Genomic DNA, 18384 nt, shown 5'->3' with positions numbered 1-18384 from the left:
GTTACTGACAAAAAATGTTAGTATTTTAATAATTGACCGATTCACTTTATCGATAAACAACCAATTTTTGGAAGAACTTGCTACCCAAAACCACTTTTAGTACAGCCTCATTAAAAGTTCATTCTACAGCATTTTTCTTTGTTGCGTTATCATACTGTAATTGTAATTCCCTCTCGAATATTGTTATTATATTTTAATATACTGTAGTTTTACTTTCCTCGCGTATAGAATGAAGTGACAAAATTTACCTCAACATTTCTGTTTCAACAAGAAAAGCACTTGCGTTGGAGACGTTTAATTCATCTTTCCAGACTTTCAAAGCCACAGGTTCTTCGCCTTCTCGTTGCTTTATCTTCCCTCGATAGACAGAAGCAAACGCACCTGTTCCAAGGAGTGAGCTTCCATCGTCCTTCCATTCCAAATCACTGCAGCTGACGTTCATTGTACGTACTTCTTTGATGCCGAACAAGGCCATTTGTCCCCTTAGCTGCAAACTCCTCTGGTAGAAAGGTGTATAGAAAACTGAAATTTCTTGCTGTGATCGTTCCTCATTTCTCAGCTGCTGACATAGCATTTTGTCAGCCTCGATAAGCTCAGGGATGCGAGTTACAATTTGTTTGAGACAAACTTGACACTGTTTCAGTTGCTCCGTCACGAACGACCGCAGATTATTTTCTTTAGTCGCTTCAGTTAGATATGTCTTGGAAACTTTCGCCATGAATCTACACTTGTCTTTTTTGAACTCCGTTAAAGTTTTGTGCAAACCTTTCGCCAGTACCGCGACAGCAAATGGTATGGATGTACAGCAAATTAAGGGAAACAACCCAGAATCCCAAAAAGGGTCGCCAATTATATTATCGAACACTGTTTTGGTTAAGGTTAAGTTCCCTGTAGCCAAGGCAACACTTCCATGACCTACATCGCTCCCTGCTAAAACGGCCATTTCCAGATTTCGAAGTTGTCCCTCGACAAAGTTATATCGTTGCTGGAAGTTCTGGATCAGAGAGGTGCAAGCATCGACAAAGACATGGTTTTTTTCTTCCCACGCCGCGATCACATCCATAAGTCGCTTCATGAGCGCTTTTTGGATGATATTTGTGGTAAACGCCTCCCAAATGTAATCACTGTTTGGAACATCATCTAACGTCCAGGAAGTAAATTGTTCCACAACGTCAGAAGACTTGAAGTACGTGGACAGTACACTAACAGCGTTGTCTGTTTCCTTCGCCAGATACTCCTGCAGCTCCTCGTTCACTGATCTCTCCTGTCTTTCAATCTTTGCGAGGCGTTCAGTGATAAATGCCATTCTCTCACTTACTTTTGAACGATCGTGTTGAGAATTTTGAATAAACGCTCTGGTATGGAAAGCCATACGAGAAAGGAGGTAATCAAGCCACCTATAAAAACAGAAACATATGCACTATTGTCTTTAGTCTTCAAAAATGCATTCAGTAGTTACGTAACCTGAATAACGATAACTTTGTTACGAATATCGTTGTAGGGCCCAGTTTTTCTAGACAGAACTCAAGATCGCTGGTTACAGCAACAAACCGGTTGAGTTTTAGGACGTTGACCTCTCAGCGTGTCATGTAACAATTTAGATTACGTACTCCAATGAGTGGATTACCAAATACACTTCGGATTCAAAATTTTACAATTCTCGTTTCCAGAGGAGACAGCTGACATTGGAGCTACAATTTGGATAACAGTAACCTGGATTCTTCATTTCATATAGATCTGCTGGATTGCAGATTTTAACAAACTAAATTAAATTAAATTAAATTAAACATCCCACGTGGCTTTATTACGCCAGTAAAGCCCTAGAAAGTGTGGTCTATTGCTTAAATAAATACACCTTTGTGGTCTTCGTATGGAAGTAACGTAGAAATAATTCACGTTTACCAAGAGCGTACGGTCAGGTGCTCCCCACCCCCACCCCCTCCAAGTTTACTATACCTTAGTGGATTAGCAGACAACAGCCCCAACAAACTACCATCATGAGTTGGGCCATTTACTACGTTCATATGTGTCCCGCGTCCTGCATACTGCTAGGTTCAGCAATGTCGAAAGTGTCAAGTTAGTAGTAGAGAAGGTTGCTTGGAAGCTCGGTGAAAAATGATAAATATGAAATGTTCAATATGTCACGAGCGTGGGCCAAAAAAAAAAATGTTTTTTTTTTTTAAACTGGAACTCACTCATGTCGCCTGCTTGCTAGGTTATCCTATTGTTGGCTTCGCCGAGGCTATCTGACACCCACTTGTTAGATTTTCGCAACTTTCTGCAATAATTATTAATTGTATATCCACCTCTTCGTTGGCAATGTTTGATCCAAGAGAACGCTTTGCTAAGTACTTTGCTTTTCCGTAGCTAATAGATTTAGATAAAAAGAAAAGACAAACAGGGGAGAGCTGTAGTCTCTACAAAAAAAAAAAAAAAAAACAAATGAGCGGCTTCATTTATGAGCTTTTTATTTTTTCAAAAAAAAAAAAATACCGCTTAGTGGTCGCAATGGACTACATAGCCAGTGAGTGAGTGAGTGAAGTATGTTAATTTGCCACACCAATCAGGTTTGCGGTACTATCAGAACCAATCAAATTGCAGTTTATAAAGGAGAAGTAATCTGACATAATAAACTCACACAGTTATAGCGAGCGATTTCGTTCGAAGATTTTAGATTTGTAGAAGACGGCATCGGTGAGTTGTGAATAAATTCTGGATTTTAAAGGTATGTTTCGTAACACTTGCCCGTTTACAACGCAGACGCCGTCATCAAAAGGCCCACTAAGTTGTTATTCGGGCGTTCCTGTGGTCGTTGACGTACGGCACAACATTCAGGGAGGATTAATACAACCGTTTTCAAACAAGGCAGTTCTGAACTCATAGATCGTGAAAACCCGTGTAACTTGGCAATGGCATGAAATGCACGAACAAATACAAACTACGAAAGGTAAACTACAACACGATTTGTCGTGAAAGAAATAAATACTCGCCTTTTGAATAATTTCGAGGCCTTTCCAAACTTAAGGGGAGCTCTCCGCTTCTAGGCTTGCCTTCAACTATATATTGCTGTTACTATGATAACATTTTACATATACGCCACAAAAATTACCGCAACTAGTTCATCCATGTTTGGACATTTGCTTTCAAGCGTTATTAAAGCATCGATTGATACAAAGTGGTAAGACTGACCCATTAAGTGGTAGTAAGTGCTGGCAACTGTTGCTTGTTATCTTCAGGTATTGTACAGACAGTGCATTTCAAGTTAATTTGACAAAATGAACCAATAAATTAAACACTTATAGTCTTTACCTCCATTGAGTCTGTAGCCTTGCTTCGATACTTTTCAAAACCATGGACTTGATACCATTCATTAGGCAAGTAAATTCGTCGGTAACAGCTCCAAGTTCTTGCGCCTTGCTGGCATTGGTCGATGACATGTATATGATTTGGGAATCCGGGTCCAGACTGGGCAAGCACTGTGTGAGTTTTTTATTGATGTGGTTCTTAATCACATCAGCTTCTTCTTGTGGCGCTTGGTCCCACTTGTTGCACACGAACAGGGCTCGAGTTGCTGATGACTCCTTCTGCAGGCCAAAAGATACATTTCTAGCGTGTTCGATCAGTTCCTCCTGTTGGTCAAGGGATACTTTTGTAGCGTGATCAATCAGTTTTTCTACCTAAAGACAAACCGAAAAAATGATATCTATTTTTATTGTAAATTTATTTTTTTATGTGCAGACGAAAAGGACCCCACTTTATTTCAGGGAACCACTATACCATTAGTCTGTTGATTACGGGTTTAATTGAGTTAGGATTTAATTTTTAATCTATAAACTAGGATATTTAGGTATTTGAATTTGGTAAATTTTCTTTTCTTGATAATTTAAATAATGTACATATTTTAATATATATTTTTAAGGTCTTTTATCCCTCTTTTTTTAATTTTTTTTACCGGCTTACAGTGACAGGAGTGTGCCTTCCATTGCAAGACCCGCCCTTCAAGATGTAGATGCAGGTGAGTCAGCATGGTTTTTCTTTACTGTCAGTTTCAGTCCATATTCATTTCAAGAGGTACTATTGCTGTTCCTACCTCCTTTACTGCGATCGTTTGAACAAATTTACTGGCATAGAGAAGAAGGAGACCGTTACGATAATTGGGAATCTTAGACGAAATTACTATGAAACCATAAGCAATCACATCAGCCTCGTTTGGTCTCTCTCGGGGTACCTTCGTTCGACTGCTCCTCGTCAATACACAATCGAACCGCTTACACCTAGCAGGGCTGATATGGTGTGGCCGACGGGTATAAAAATTGCACGATCAAGTACACATACTTAATTAAGGTTCTTTAACAAGGGATGCAAACAATTCGCTTTTCTTCCATTGCATATTATTCTTCCATTGCATATTATTCTTCCATTGCATATTAAACTCATTTTACCCTGTCTTTCTGTATTCCACCGGCGTTCGCAGTGTTGATTACGTAGATGAAAGCAAACGCCTCTGGAAGGTATTCTTTAACCATGTCATCCATGATGTCGGATTCACCAATACCAGGACTGTCCACTATAACGATTCCTTGCTAAAGAGGGAGAAACAGAATAGCCTGGTCATTCCTACATAAACTAACTTGTCTTTAATGTCGCTATTATGTGTTTACCAATAATTTTGTAGTCCAGAAGACTTTAAAGACCTCACTTGACAAGTCTTGATCTCATCGCGAAGGGGAACTTGCGAGATTATAATGTTAATAATTAATACTGTGGATGGATGTGAAGAAGATAAGGTCTGAACACCGGATTGTCTCATCGAAGCTGGCATATTGTTCAGCTGCTGCAACATGCTGATGTTGATGGCATGAAAATGAGAACTTTGCATACAAGGATTCGATGTCAATGGCTTGCTTAAGGGTACTTTTCAAAACGTTTCAGAACTTGTCCTCCAGTAAATGTGTTGTACGGGCCGGGACATTCAAATCAGTGAAATCAATGTAACATAACTTTAGTCGCGCTCTTCTTTTGGTTCTAGTCTAAAGGCCAAAAAAGTCAGGCATACAGGTGAGATTTCTGTCATATTTGTTAAAAATAAATACAAAAAATTTAGTAATGATGCTTTGCAAGCGAACTAGTTTTGCAAGCTTTGCATTCTACTCTTCCAAACACACTTGTTCCGATAATCAGTGGTCAGTGCAGAAATCTAACCAGCTGGTTTAATGGCGTGGGATTTGCAACTTGTTTAAGAGGACAATGTATCTTGTAATTACACTAAAGATAACCAAAATTGCCCATTAAAGATTATTTAACTTTTCACCAACCTGCAGCAGGCTGTGTGGCCAAAACAGTTCGATCTTCTTGTAATCAGAACCCTTCTCGCGATTGTCCTTGACGTGGACAAATGCAGAGATTTCATCTAGGTAGCTTTGTTGAGATGTTTCCATAGACTGACCAAGCCAGACAGTCTTCTCGGTGAGTCCTGTCTCGGGATCTTTTTCTTTAAGGTGTGCCACTAACTTGGGCGTCGTTCCGTATTTTAGCTCACAGATGGTGGACGTTGTGCTGACATGAGAGCATGGAAGAAGTTTCTCCCCAAGAATCAGATTCAGCAAGGTGCTCTTTCCAGAACTGGTCTCACCTGGTAAAATAATCGTATTCAGTAGGCAGCTTCAATCAAATCTTAACTTTTTTTATGTGACATTGCTCCATTTTGGAAATTTAGAACTGTATACTAATCTAAAGTGCAAACCCGATTACTCGAACCTCCAACGATAAATTGGATTGAATATCGTAGAGTGAAAAGCTGGGTGTAAAATCGATATAGTGAGGCAAATCGAGCAAAAACAAAATTTTTCGCAAAAGAAATAATGGGTTAAAAGTGTTGGTGTTGCCGCGCTATATTCCAGATGTTTGAAACAAGCTTATGCGGTACCAGTTAACCTTCAAAGCCAAACCTCCGTTTTAAGGTATCAGTGTACCCCAAAATTGATCATTTTAAAGAAAAATATATTTTGGTATTTTCTGGTAGATCTCATTAAGACCTATCATTCAAAAAAAAGAGCATGAAAAAAGATTGACTCTACACAAAGTTATGAGCGAAAAACTTTTCTTGCCATTAATTATTTGAATTGATAGCTGTCAGCAGGCTGTCTAAAGAAGCGCAGCGATCTACCGTTGCGTCATTATCACAGTTCTTTCGAGGAGATGATTTGGGTGTTTTGCGCTGGCAAAATGCATAGTTTCTCAGACGTGAAAGAAGAAACATTTTCCCATTCCTTTCTCATGTTCAAAGAATGCTGCAACAACGGGAAAAGACTCAAGATTTGGCAGATGCACTAGTAGATAGCGAGTCAGCGAATTATTTTTCGCCGCTTGAAGCGGTAACGCCACGACCCGGCATCACGACCAGTTGCTCGGCTTACTTTGGGACCTTTACGATGCTTGCGACTCCACGTTTTTGTTGTTTTAGATTTAACATTTCTAAAACTGTTGCACTGAGACGAAAATTGTTATACAGCGAGCGGTAGAAATAAAATTATGCAACAGACTGTTTCCGACCAGAAGCAACATTTGACACCGCTTTGAACAAGTTCTATTGTTAAAGTAAAATGAACCTTCATTCTATCGCTCAACGCGTGGTCATTTTCACACGTCTTGTGTAATTAATCTCATAAAAGCGGAAGTACGCCCCAAAATACATTTTCTTTCGTATCTCGTAAACAAATTTTCGAAGAGATGGGCGCACATTTTAAGTTCGTTTTCATTGGGTTTCAACAATTTTCGCTGAAGTTTGGCAAGAATGTTGCCCGATAATTGAGCAACAAAACTGTGTCGGCGAATTTTAACTTTTTTCCTCTTTCAAAAGTTATGGCTGTTTTAACGCAGAGAATAGTTATTCCTTGCACTCTTAAAGTTTAACTGCGTGTCAAAAACAAACCAGACAAGTAATCAATATTCCCCGACACAGTTTCTTAGAGAAATGTGTGAAGAACACATAGCGATGCTAATCGCTTTTTCCCACTCAAATTTGTCCGGAAACGAACCCGATTTATGAGCCTTTGTACTTTTGAAAATAACACGCTCTTTTTGGATAACATTAATATTTTTACTCAAAGTAAATATATTTCCGTAATCTACATTTCCTAAGCTTTCAGAAAATATATACTTTGCTGGGGTTTGCGTTAATTACCAGACGGTAAGGCAGCTCCAACGCATGATGGTCATTTGGGGTACACTGATACCTTAAAAGGGAGCAAGGAATTTTTTTTCGGTGGATATCACAACATCGTTCGTTTTTATAATGCAGGAAACTCTTTAATTACCTAGAGTAGCTCATTTTGAGAACGATATCTTTTTCTTTTCTCAGTACCTTCCGACGCCAAAAGCTAGACTAAAGGCATATGGCGGCTTAGAGTCTATAAAACACTATTTTACTCGAACATAGACATAGCTTTTTAATGGAATCTTTAAAAGACATTTAAATTCGTACCTTTTAAAACTTGCTTTTTTAGTTTTATATAGTTTTTGGTACATTTCAACATATTTTAACCCTCGGACGTACTAGGAAATTCACACCCCCATCGCGGTACAACGGGTGGAGGGATAGATGTAACCCTCATGAGTAAGTAAGTACAGTCTTTATTTAACATCTACATCTACAGGGTAGGCCAGGGTAGCACCAAAATAGCTTAAAAAATACTAACAAACCAGTGGCCCTATAAAGTTATTTACAATAAAATATAAAAATACACTATAATACAAATAAACTAAGAGACGATAAACTATGGCCGTGCGATGGGATCGCCTGTCAGCGCAGTGATCGCCGAACTAGTAATGGGAAACATTGAGAAATGGAAATAAAAAATAAGCCTCTACACCAGTAAAACCACGCTGGTGGCGCCGCTACGATGACGTTTCATACGCGTACCTAATGAGTGAGAGAATTAACTATTTCCAGAACCATCTGAATTACATCAATTATCATATCCACCTCACCATAGAAATGGCAACTGTAGCCGAGTAAGGTCAGACCATGGCCTTCATTGATAGAAGCAACAAGGTATCTGCTAATTGTCAAGTGAAATTGGGCGTGTAGAGAAAACCCACGAACACAAACAAATATCTAGCTTTTGAGTCGCACAGACCCGCGCAGAGTAAAACAGCCGTGGTCAAGACACTGGTGGGTCGCGCCAAATATCTTTCCTTCAGCTCTTAGCGGAAACTGAAGTGTTAACAAGTTGTTAGCGACGTAAAAGTCAACGGATACCATCAAAGTTGCCAAACGTTGCCTTGATTCAGCCCAAGTAAACAAACAGCCAGAAAATCAAATGAATTCGAAGTTTTACACTTTAATCCTAATGTAAAGGGTGTTTCCGAGAGCGTTCGAAGTGTATATTCAGCAAAGAAAACATTAGCACCACGTCAAAAGTTAAAAAAAGTGTAAGGCATGTGATTTCACTTATGTTGGAGAAAGTAGGAGATCCTGGAATACAGTACACAATCCGGGTACAAGAACCACCAGCAAAAGCGCAACTGGGCGCCACGCCGAAGGAACGGATCACGACCGGAACGGAAACTGAACAATAGACAAGAACCTCTGTATTACTAGCTCAATGAGTGGTCAAGATGATGCGAAATTCGTGCTCTGATTGGCTACCCGAGCGGTCAAGATTGAGCTATCTTGACCGCTCAGGATCGCCTGCTGTGCTCCCGCAAGCAAAAAACGTTTTCCGATGCTACTTAAAAATGCTTTTCGTCATAAATTTTCGCTATGAAACTATTTTCAGAAACAACACAAATATCCTCTGTCTGTTTCAAGCGAAAGGAAGTCCGATAACAAAGAAATAGGTTTTGAAGCGAATAAGACGCAAACGAATTAAACTACAAATGTTAAGTTAACGAGTTTCGTGAATTTTATTTGCCGCAAAAATCGGCATATAAAAAAATTAAAACGCAGAGCAACTTTTCAAGACATGATATCAGTTTGTTTGGCGGAAAAGGGAGAGACTGAAGTTAGTGACATACCTGAATAAAACAAAACAATGGAAGAAAGCGGAAGGCCGAAGGATCAGGAGATCCTTGCAGACCAGCACCAAAAAAAAAGAACCGATTATGCATGCAGTGACACTGTGCACCGAAAATGTAGATTTTTTACTAGTTTTTTTTTCTTTTATCGTAAAGTGCAATGGGCAATTAGTGAGTTTAGCGCTATATAATTGGATTTAGTTTTGTTATTTTATTCTAACCTACCTGCAGTGAGTACAACGTATTCTTTTCTTTTTAAATTCCGTTTGCTCATAGCGATTTTGTCTTTGAGGTTTCTTATATTGCTCTCCAAAAGAGATTGAATCTTGTCATCCATTCTGTTCAAACAAGCTTCCGTATCCTCGTAGAACTGGTGCAATGTTTCTCTCTTTCTCTCATCTTCCTCTTTAGCCTCCGTCAACACAGAAAAGGCCTTAGAAAACATAGAAAGAGTTTACGGTTTTCATTTTCCTCACAAGCATCTCGCTACCAGAAACAACAACCATCTTTATTGTACTCTTCTTACTTGTACAATTTGAAGATAAATTATATATTAGAGAGATAATTAGAGTACTGGCTGGCTGCCTACCAATAAGCGATGACGTCATCGATGTGTCAACGCTTAATGTAGACAAGCGAAATTCCTTTTGACGTTTTTACGTTTACCCCACTAACTGAAGAGCACTGGGGACTAGAGACATAGATGGAACTAACTACAAAAATAAATGAGACGTGAACAGAGATCAAGTTGTTTAACTGCATTTTTTCAGTTTTTGCTTAATATGAAGTTACGCTTCTGTCACCTCTAACTCCATGCCAACTCTCGACAATAGGATCTCATCTTTTCCACAGATTGAAGGAATCATCACAAATATCGGGCATCTCAGATTTATCCCTTTTAATTTTGCAAGCTTGTTCCAAAATTGCACACTGCATACATGAAAATTTCCACAGCACTTTCATAGCCCTGCCTACACTAGTATAATGACATAATACTATGGTTGTTTCTTTATTTTAGATTTATATTAAATATTTATATTATATATAATATAAACCAGTCTAACTGATCATGTAAAATAACCTTGTATAAATAAAGTATTATACTTATTTTTAGTCTAACATTTCCAATGTTAGAAGACCTGAAAGGGCGCAACTCGTGATCAGATGGCGGCCATAAATAAAATATGAGATAGAGTTATAGAAAAATATGGCAGATCAGTCGAGAGATGGAGTTACAGGCGACAGTAGTTTAAAGTGATTTTAAGCCGAAGTTTATGGGAGTTATATTTAAAATGTTATTAAAATTGAATGGTAGCACTTATAGTGACAAGATGGCGGTTATATTGTTGTCATTAGTGAAATATATCAAATGTTTGTGACCGTAATCCTTTCAAACAGTGGAAGAAGCGAGTTAGAGCTGTACTTGTGGGTATAGTTTGATTTTATATTCAGCTAGAAAATACATTCCACCATTATACCAAATGACTTCTTAGGTCCGAAAAGGTCAATTGTGTGAGCAAGAAGCACGGATTCTAACAAATATTCCATACATTTTGGTTTGAGAAATGGTGACAGCATTTTTGAAAATATGTTACCATGTTTATATTCATAATTATGTGTGCTTTCGCACTGGGTATTTAGAATTAATTGAATACATTTATGGTTGCGTATTTGCGTTGTGTGGTAGCACATGTGCGCTTATTTAATTTTAAGCATTTGTTTTACGGTAGTCGAAGTAAACTATTGCTTACAACAGTTGTATATAATCTGAAAGAGAACGGAATTGGCAGAGTACTTCTAGAGGGCGAATTGGCAGCTGGTGAATTGACTGACAACTTCAGACCGGTTGCAGTTAGCCTGTGTAAAATTATAGACACAATCGAATAGTTGCCGTTTTCGGCAGATTTTTAATACAGTATATATGAGCAACAATAAAAATTCTACGGTTGATTTAATAAAGTTGAGACGTGACACTGTGGGGTCACTCCAGACAGTTCCTTATTTATTCACAGAAATCATGGTCAATTTTCTGAGAAAACGAGGAGCACTAAACCTGGTTTAGTTCGCACCTTTTATGCGTAAACCGTACTTTTCGATTCCTTGTCGAGAGGAAACATTAAATCATACTCTTAATTTCATTCAACAATGACGGCTGTCCATGCCATTTTCGCCTTGGCAATCGACCTCTGTGAAATTGATGCCATAATTTAATTTTGCTTCCATTCAATACCTCTCTGTTCAAAACGCCTTCTTTGCATATCATTTATGTGCACTGATATTGATTTGCCCGAGAAAACTACAGGATTATATATCTCATTGTGAAACAACCAGAAAACAACAATAACAAATAGACACCGCTAGGGGATCTCGCGCTGGCACCTATACTGTTCTTTTTAAGGAACATTCTCGGCCGTTCGGCACAAAGCAATTAATTTATCTTCAAAATATCATTTCTCGCTGTTATTCGAAATTGAAAGTTTGTCTGTCCTAATCCTGTACATGTAATAACGCATATAAAAACATCGAAAATGGCATAAAACATCGGTTATATTTTTACTACCTCGATGTTAATCGAATCGGATTGCTTCTCGAGTTGACGCATTAAAAAGTCATGCGTCGAGCTATCTATTTTGCGAAATTGACCCACAAGGCTCAGCTTGACAAAACCTACCTCCTTTGCTGTCCAACTGGGTTTCTTCTCTGACTTTTTAAGCGTTTCTTTCACCTTGCGCTTCATCTCGTCCAATGACTGAAGGTCTTCGCAAGACACATTAAGAGAATCCATTATTTGGAGCATTTCCCTAAGATTGTTGATGTTGTCGATGTCTTTTGCCTCGGCCATGTTTGAAAAAGATAATCTGAATGCGTGAGGCTTGATGTATCACTGAATCACCCCAAGTAATGAAAATGCGCCGTACTTAAAATCTCGCTCGCTGTCATTTCACTACATTTCTCGGTATATCAAAGTCTCATTGCTTTCATAGCGTCCGTGAATCCCTTATATTTCCGCGTAAGAAAGTTCTTGACAATCGCACTCAGGCTACTCCTTTCAGGGTCATATAATCTTTTACAAATACGGTATTTGCAACGCTGCCGCGAACCATTGGCTAAGCCATCTCACGATAATAACGTGACAGATCACGCAATGTTTGACAAAAAAAACCCCGAAATATTGACCATTTCCACATTTCCCATAATACACTTTGTTTGCTTGCCAAATTTTTGCATAAGTATATTTTGAAATTTCTCTTGGGACGAGTATAGTGAACTATAATTTTTTCTTTCTTTTGTTTTGAATAGCTTTTATGCCAGTTGAGCCTGCGATAATGTATTCTTTGTTGAGAAGGAATGCGAACGAGGCGAAAGGGTCAACACATCGATTAGAACAATGCAGAATGCATGCCCCTTTCTCCTTGTTTGTATGTCAAACCGATGGCAACTGCAAAAACAGATATCGACGAATAACGTTCTTTGTAAAATGAATATAGACCAATTTCCAGTGTATTATAAGACACAATCGTCGAAAACGTGAATTTTGCAAGCAATCATGAATGTAACCAATTATCATACAAGGAAGTATTGCTTATAAACAGGCTGCTCCTAATAGAGTATGGAGACCCCCATCTTTATTTTAAACTTAAAGTTCCAACGATAAACAACCAGTAGACTTCCAATAGGCAAAGATTGGCAGAAATTTCAGTGCAGGTTCTATTTTAGAGTAATAAATTATAACCTCACTGCTATGGAAATGAAATTTGTGTACTGTATAAAGAAAACAGGACGAGCAGTCCAGTTGCTTCAAAAGTCAACCCGCCAGTCAGTGAGTGAGTGAGTCAGTCAGTCAGTCAGTCAGCAGTCAGTCAGTCAGCCAGTCAGTCAGTCAGTCAGACAGGCAGACAGACAGACAGACAGACAGACAGACAGACAGTCAACCAACCAGTCATCATTCAAATTATTTGTGTAAAGGGATTTTAAATAACCGCGAAACAATTAAGTTCTATTCAAAACTAAACAAAAGAAAACAATGGCATTAGTGTCTAATAGTATATATAATTTTTTAGAATTTCACGGTTCATTCGTTCAAGTACAACCACTATAAGAGGAGACGTGACTCTTCAAAAGCTTGTGAGAAACAAATCTTTCAACTACATTTGCTTTTGTCTTTTAGACCATTTTGACTCCATTATACTATGTTAAAGACTACCCTTTTCTGACTAAATCGGCATTAATATTTTTTGGCAAAAGTCGGATTTCTTCTCTTTGCTGAACAGCTATCGGTATGATCACCCTTCACCGGATGATTTTGACGTCATTTGTGATCTAAAACTGAACAGACCCACCAAAATGGGATCTATTTGTTTTATACAATAACAGAAGACTTCAGTACACTTCAGTGTGAGCAATGCCGCTACCGATGAGCTTAAGTTGTTTTCACTACACGATAAAGTTTCCTTAGCCATGAAGCAGTCAGAAAGCAGTGTTAAACCGATTAAGTAAACAGAAAAATGGTAAATTGAAGTCAATGAAAAAACTAACCTTTATCCCGATTTAGAGAGTTGTTTAAATCTGTTAGTATTAACCTAATTAAAGGAGAAGTTCACTCCAAAATGGCCGTTTATTTTCTTTACGCCAACAAAAAGTTTACACAAAGATATGTTATTCACCAAACTTTCAGCCTCCAACGTTCGAAACAACCCTTCGAAATATTTCCCAAACCTCGACAACTAAACGCCGCCATCTTGGCGCTGGTAATGTATGCCGGACGTCAAAGAACTCAGCCTGCAGTTTGGTGGGGAAATTTTAATAGTCGAAACTCCTTGTTTTTTATGTATGTCTTGGAGCTCTGTTTGTGCACAATGGAGCTGCACAAACAGGCATTTTGACAAACAAAAGCCACTACAGTCTCGGCCACTTTTGACGTAAACTTGTATTTCTTACCTCAGAAGAACTGCAGGAACTTGGAATTTCGCCCAGAGCCAACTACATTATTCAGCTTTTCGTTGTAAAGCTATCGACCGGTCAATAATTAATTTGCCCGAGCAATAATAAAAATAAAAGCTCCGATTGTGGGCCCAGTTCTCGGCCACCCGGACCCAGTTTTCGGCCACCAAAAAGCTTGTGCGTGATTTTCTGTATAAATAGGTTCAATTAATTTCCACAGTCACAAATCACTCTGTAAACTTATTTATGTTATGTCGATCCCAAATTATGTTATGATACTTTGTTTTACTTTGGAAAAGAAGGTTTTTAACGCGCCTAGTTGCTTGCCTATGTGCAGGGTCTGGCAAACCCGGAGAACTACGTTGTGTGACCGATGCATTTAGATGGTTTATTTTGCAGTGAAAAGGTCTTGAAAGAGTTAGGTGTTGTAGAAATAATAGAAAAGACAAAAGTCAGCTCAAAACTATTTAATTGAACTTTATTTTTAAAACTCCTTCTTGCATTATTGCTGCAGCAGATGAAATTATATTAAAACAAAAGCACTAAACTGTGATAGCGAGCAGGGTGGCCGAGAACTGGCAAATACGCAAAGGTCGCACGAAAAAATTTTGAAGTAAATTAAGACCAAAATGTACAACGGTTCAACAAAAAGTTAACTTAGGGACGGACCATTATTTTTTTGGAGGGGGGGGGGGATGAAAAATATTGAAAAAAATTGTTTGCAGGGCCTGGAAAGACAAAATAAATTGTTTGCAAACACGATATGTATAACAAAAAATAGTATATGCCAAAAATTAGCTCGTTTGGTAGGGGCTCACGGACAAAATACGAGTTTAACTACATCCATGAATTTTAAGGAGCCGTAAACAAACAAGTTTTCGAGAAAAACAAATTCACCTACCTTCGCATAAATTCGACGTGTGAGCATTCTATAGCGAGTTGTAAGATCAAACTCAAGATACTAAGAGCACAAGAATCAGTCTATCGATTGAAGGAAAAAACGTTTTCTTTCAATTCAACTGTGGCGTGAAAAAACGCGTTGAACACAAAGTGGCCGAGAACTGGACCCGGCCGAGAACTGGGCCCCATACTGTACGAAGAAACATGGAGTTTCGAGTATTTCAATTTTCCCGCCAAACTTCAGGCTGAGCTCTTTGACGTCACGCATATATTACCAGCTCCAAGATGGCGGCCTTCAGTTGTCGAGTTTTGGGAAAGATTTCGTAGGGTTATAGCGCACGTTGGAGGCTTAAATTTTGGTGAATAACATATCTTTGTATAAACTTTTTATTGTCGTAAAGAAAATAAATGGCCATTCTGGAGTGTACTTCTCCTTTCAGTGTTTAACCGCCATTTGTTTATTTATTTACCGTGGCGTCGACGTCTAACTGTACAACATCGGTCTAACACTTTCAAGATACAGATTTCGATAATTTCCCGAATAATTTACTATCGTATTTAAGCTTGTTTAGCTCAGTTAACACTCCAGGAGAATGTCCGATCCACTTTTGGAAATGTGGAAAACAATAGCGTGACGTAACAACATGGCGGTTGTCAATTCTTCCCGAGTGGACTCCACTTGAATTTTATATTTGCCTTTTTTCAAGCTTTCCCGTGGTGCGTTTCCTGCCAGATGGTAACACAACACAAAGAAAGCATTGAAGAAGCGTTATGCGTGACAATTGTGTAAAATCACGGCGGATTGTGACCGGAGGTTATAATTTACTTTCGATGCGTATGTTTGTTTTGGTTGTCTTTTGGGTCGTTTCTTCAGCTTTAATCCAGTGTATCTCTTGTGAAAAATTTTTCTGAGCCTTGAAAAAATTCAGGGATGTTCTACAGTTATTGTAGTTGCTCTGCGCGAAATCTGAGCGATGGGCCGCAATTTGGGTAGCCTGAATTTCAGACATCCCTCTGTGCTCGCCTGCTCACCAGAAGAGACGTCTGAACACATTTGGCTCTAATGCCGTCCGGTGACGTCACTACCCGAAAACCGGGTAGTGATTCTGATTGGTTGATTTAAAAATTATTTGCATAATTATGTGAAATTATGACTACATTTTACCGCGCGAGGATTGTAATTTGAAAACGTTTGCGAAGAGTTTCGAAAGAGTTCACCTTCCCAGAAATGAATTTATTCGTCATTTACCTTGAGTTTATTACTTTATTAGTTAACCTACGGATGAAGAATAGTAATGGAAACCGGTAGGTTTTAAGTTGGCGGCATTCGTCGCTTCGACATGCAGTGTTTTGCCAAATTTATACATATTCTTGTTTTGTTAACAAAGCCGCTCCACGCTTATGTCCTGCAGCCTCGATGAGCCAGTGATTTCTGAACTCAGTGCTCACGGTCAAGTAGGATATTTTTGTATTGAATTTCGTTTCTTGATGCCTCTCTAACCGTCTAAATTGATTCATTTTTAAATGAATCAATTTAGACGGTACTTAAAAGTACTTACGAGTGTGTTGTATTTGTCCGTTTTTGATCGCTAGATAATATAAAGCAAATCAGTTCAGATTAAATCGGTTCCGTAAAAGAATATAGCCTGACAGTAGTCGATTAAAATCTCATTCATTTGTCTCAAGTCTTCAGTAGTTTACTATTAAAACAATTTGTTACCCTGTAATCCTTTATTGAAGCGATTTTTCTTTCACAATTTCATGGCCTCAAAAGAAACTTTTCCGCATGAATTAAAACCAAAGTGTAGTGACGTCACCGGACGGCATTAGAGCCAAATGTGTTCAGACGTCTCTTCTGGTGAGTAGGCGAGCACAGAGGGATGTCTGAAATTCAGGCTACAATTTGGGTGGATGGGCCGCGATTTTTGCTGGAAGCCATCGTCTACGCAAAATGAGACTGCTTACAACTAGCCTGTTTGGGCTTCTTTTCGTTCGCTTCAGTCGATGACTTGATGGATAATTGACGTCAAAGAACATCCTAAATATATCCACTATCGCCACAGATTATCTACTGGACGTGTTTAAAGACACAACAAGGACAACAGGATGCGAGCTTTGTTTTCTTTCTGGTTTCCTTGAACCGAAGTTCGACGCGCTTGAAAGCGCGAAAGCACATTGACGCCAAAAGCACATTGAAATCTATTAAAAGGAAGGGTATCTGCCGAAAGCAACCGCCTGAAGCGAAGGAAATTATTTTCTCGATAAGATTCAATTTCTTAATATCCTGGAGTTAGAAAAACATGGAGGGAATGAGAACCCTGGCGAAATGCGTGATTGCGCCATGCCAGGGAAGGCGAAGGAGACTTCAATGTATATTTGTTCATTTCAGTTTAGTCAACTTATTTCTAACCAGCTAGAAGTTCTGACGGTTTTGTTGATATGTTTATGAGGAGCTCCAAATTCCATGATGTTTTCAATTGATTGAGCTAGCCTTCGACTTGAGGTCATCGGTCTGTTTGATTTCCTGGCCAGCTATTTTAATTTGCGAAGCAGAGTTTGACACCTTTTGACGCCTATTTGTTGATGAAATATATGTTAAAAAGGTTTGTCGCGACTCATTTTTATTGCAAGATAAATCTCAGTACAGCTCACTTTATGCAGATTATGAGCTGTCGCGAAGGATTTTTTTTTTCTTATATTTTTATTGTGTTACCAAGCTAGGCTGTTTGATTTACAGCAATGTAATGCCACTGTAGACACTGTAATGTGTCGCTTCCTTCGACGCGTGTTTTTTTTTTCTTGACTCAATTGCGCCAAATATTCATGTGGCTTCTACGAAGCTAGTGACTTTTTCGTTAAATTCGGAGAAAACAAGTAATAAGTTTAACGGGTTATGTTAGACTGGTCAGTTCTGGCACGATTATGCCAAATGTAAATGTTTTCATGTCAGTTTGCGAGATCGCATTTAATTTTTGAATTCGAGACGTCGCTAAGTTAATGCTCAGGATGCAAAGCTTCTTAATCGATTTGGCGTAAATTATGAGTTCATAGCGGAGTTCATAGCGTCTGTTATTAAATTTACTAAACCAGGTGCTTAGTGTTACATGTATGTCGCTGGTATGTACATAGCGCGCGAAGGAAAACGCTCGTTTCCGCTTTACTCACTCTCGGCCAAGAGAGATCAACGGCCGATATTTTTTTCTTTCTGCAAGCCGTGAATAAAGTTAGGCCCAGGACGCTTAACTCCTTGCATGATGTGGCATGAACTGCGATAGTATCTTATTTTAAAAGCGGAGTTCATAGCTCAGTTCTTTTAATTTACCAAAACCAAGTGCTTGGTGTTATGGGCATAGCGCGCGACAGAAAAGGATTTAAAATGCAAGCGCTCGTCTCCGCTTTACTTATTCCTGGCCAAGAGAGGTCAATGGCATATTTGTTTCTTTCTGTAAGCTGTGAATTTCCGCTTAGTTAATAGAACGAAGCTTGTTTCATTCAGATTCGAGCTCTGTATACTTCGCTGTTCTA

General features: G+C 38.7%; 1 pseudogene across 1 annotated transcript in view; it reads right to left on the bottom strand.

Annotated features, from left to right (window-relative positions):
- Window positions 1-18384, bottom strand: part of LOC144662537 (uncharacterized) — a 241253-nt pseudogene that overhangs the window by 2838 nt on the left and 220031 nt on the right. The window contains exons 3-6 of the transcript XR_013572468.1: window positions 5316-5632; window positions 4443-4583; window positions 3310-3677; window positions 249-1397 (exon numbers count right to left, since the gene is read on the bottom strand). The product of XR_013572468.1 is annotated as an uncharacterized LOC144662537 (transcript). The remainder of the gene's footprint in view (window positions 1-248; window positions 1398-3309; window positions 3678-4442; window positions 4584-5315; window positions 5633-18384) is intronic.

Source organism: Oculina patagonica, chromosome 8 (assembly GCF_052425735.1).
Source record: "Oculina patagonica isolate OP01 chromosome 8, crgOcupat, whole genome shotgun sequence".
Classification (NCBI taxonomy): Eukaryota; Metazoa; Cnidaria; class Anthozoa; order Scleractinia; family Oculinidae; genus Oculina; species Oculina patagonica.
This window is presented reverse-complemented; position numbering and strand designations above follow the sequence as displayed.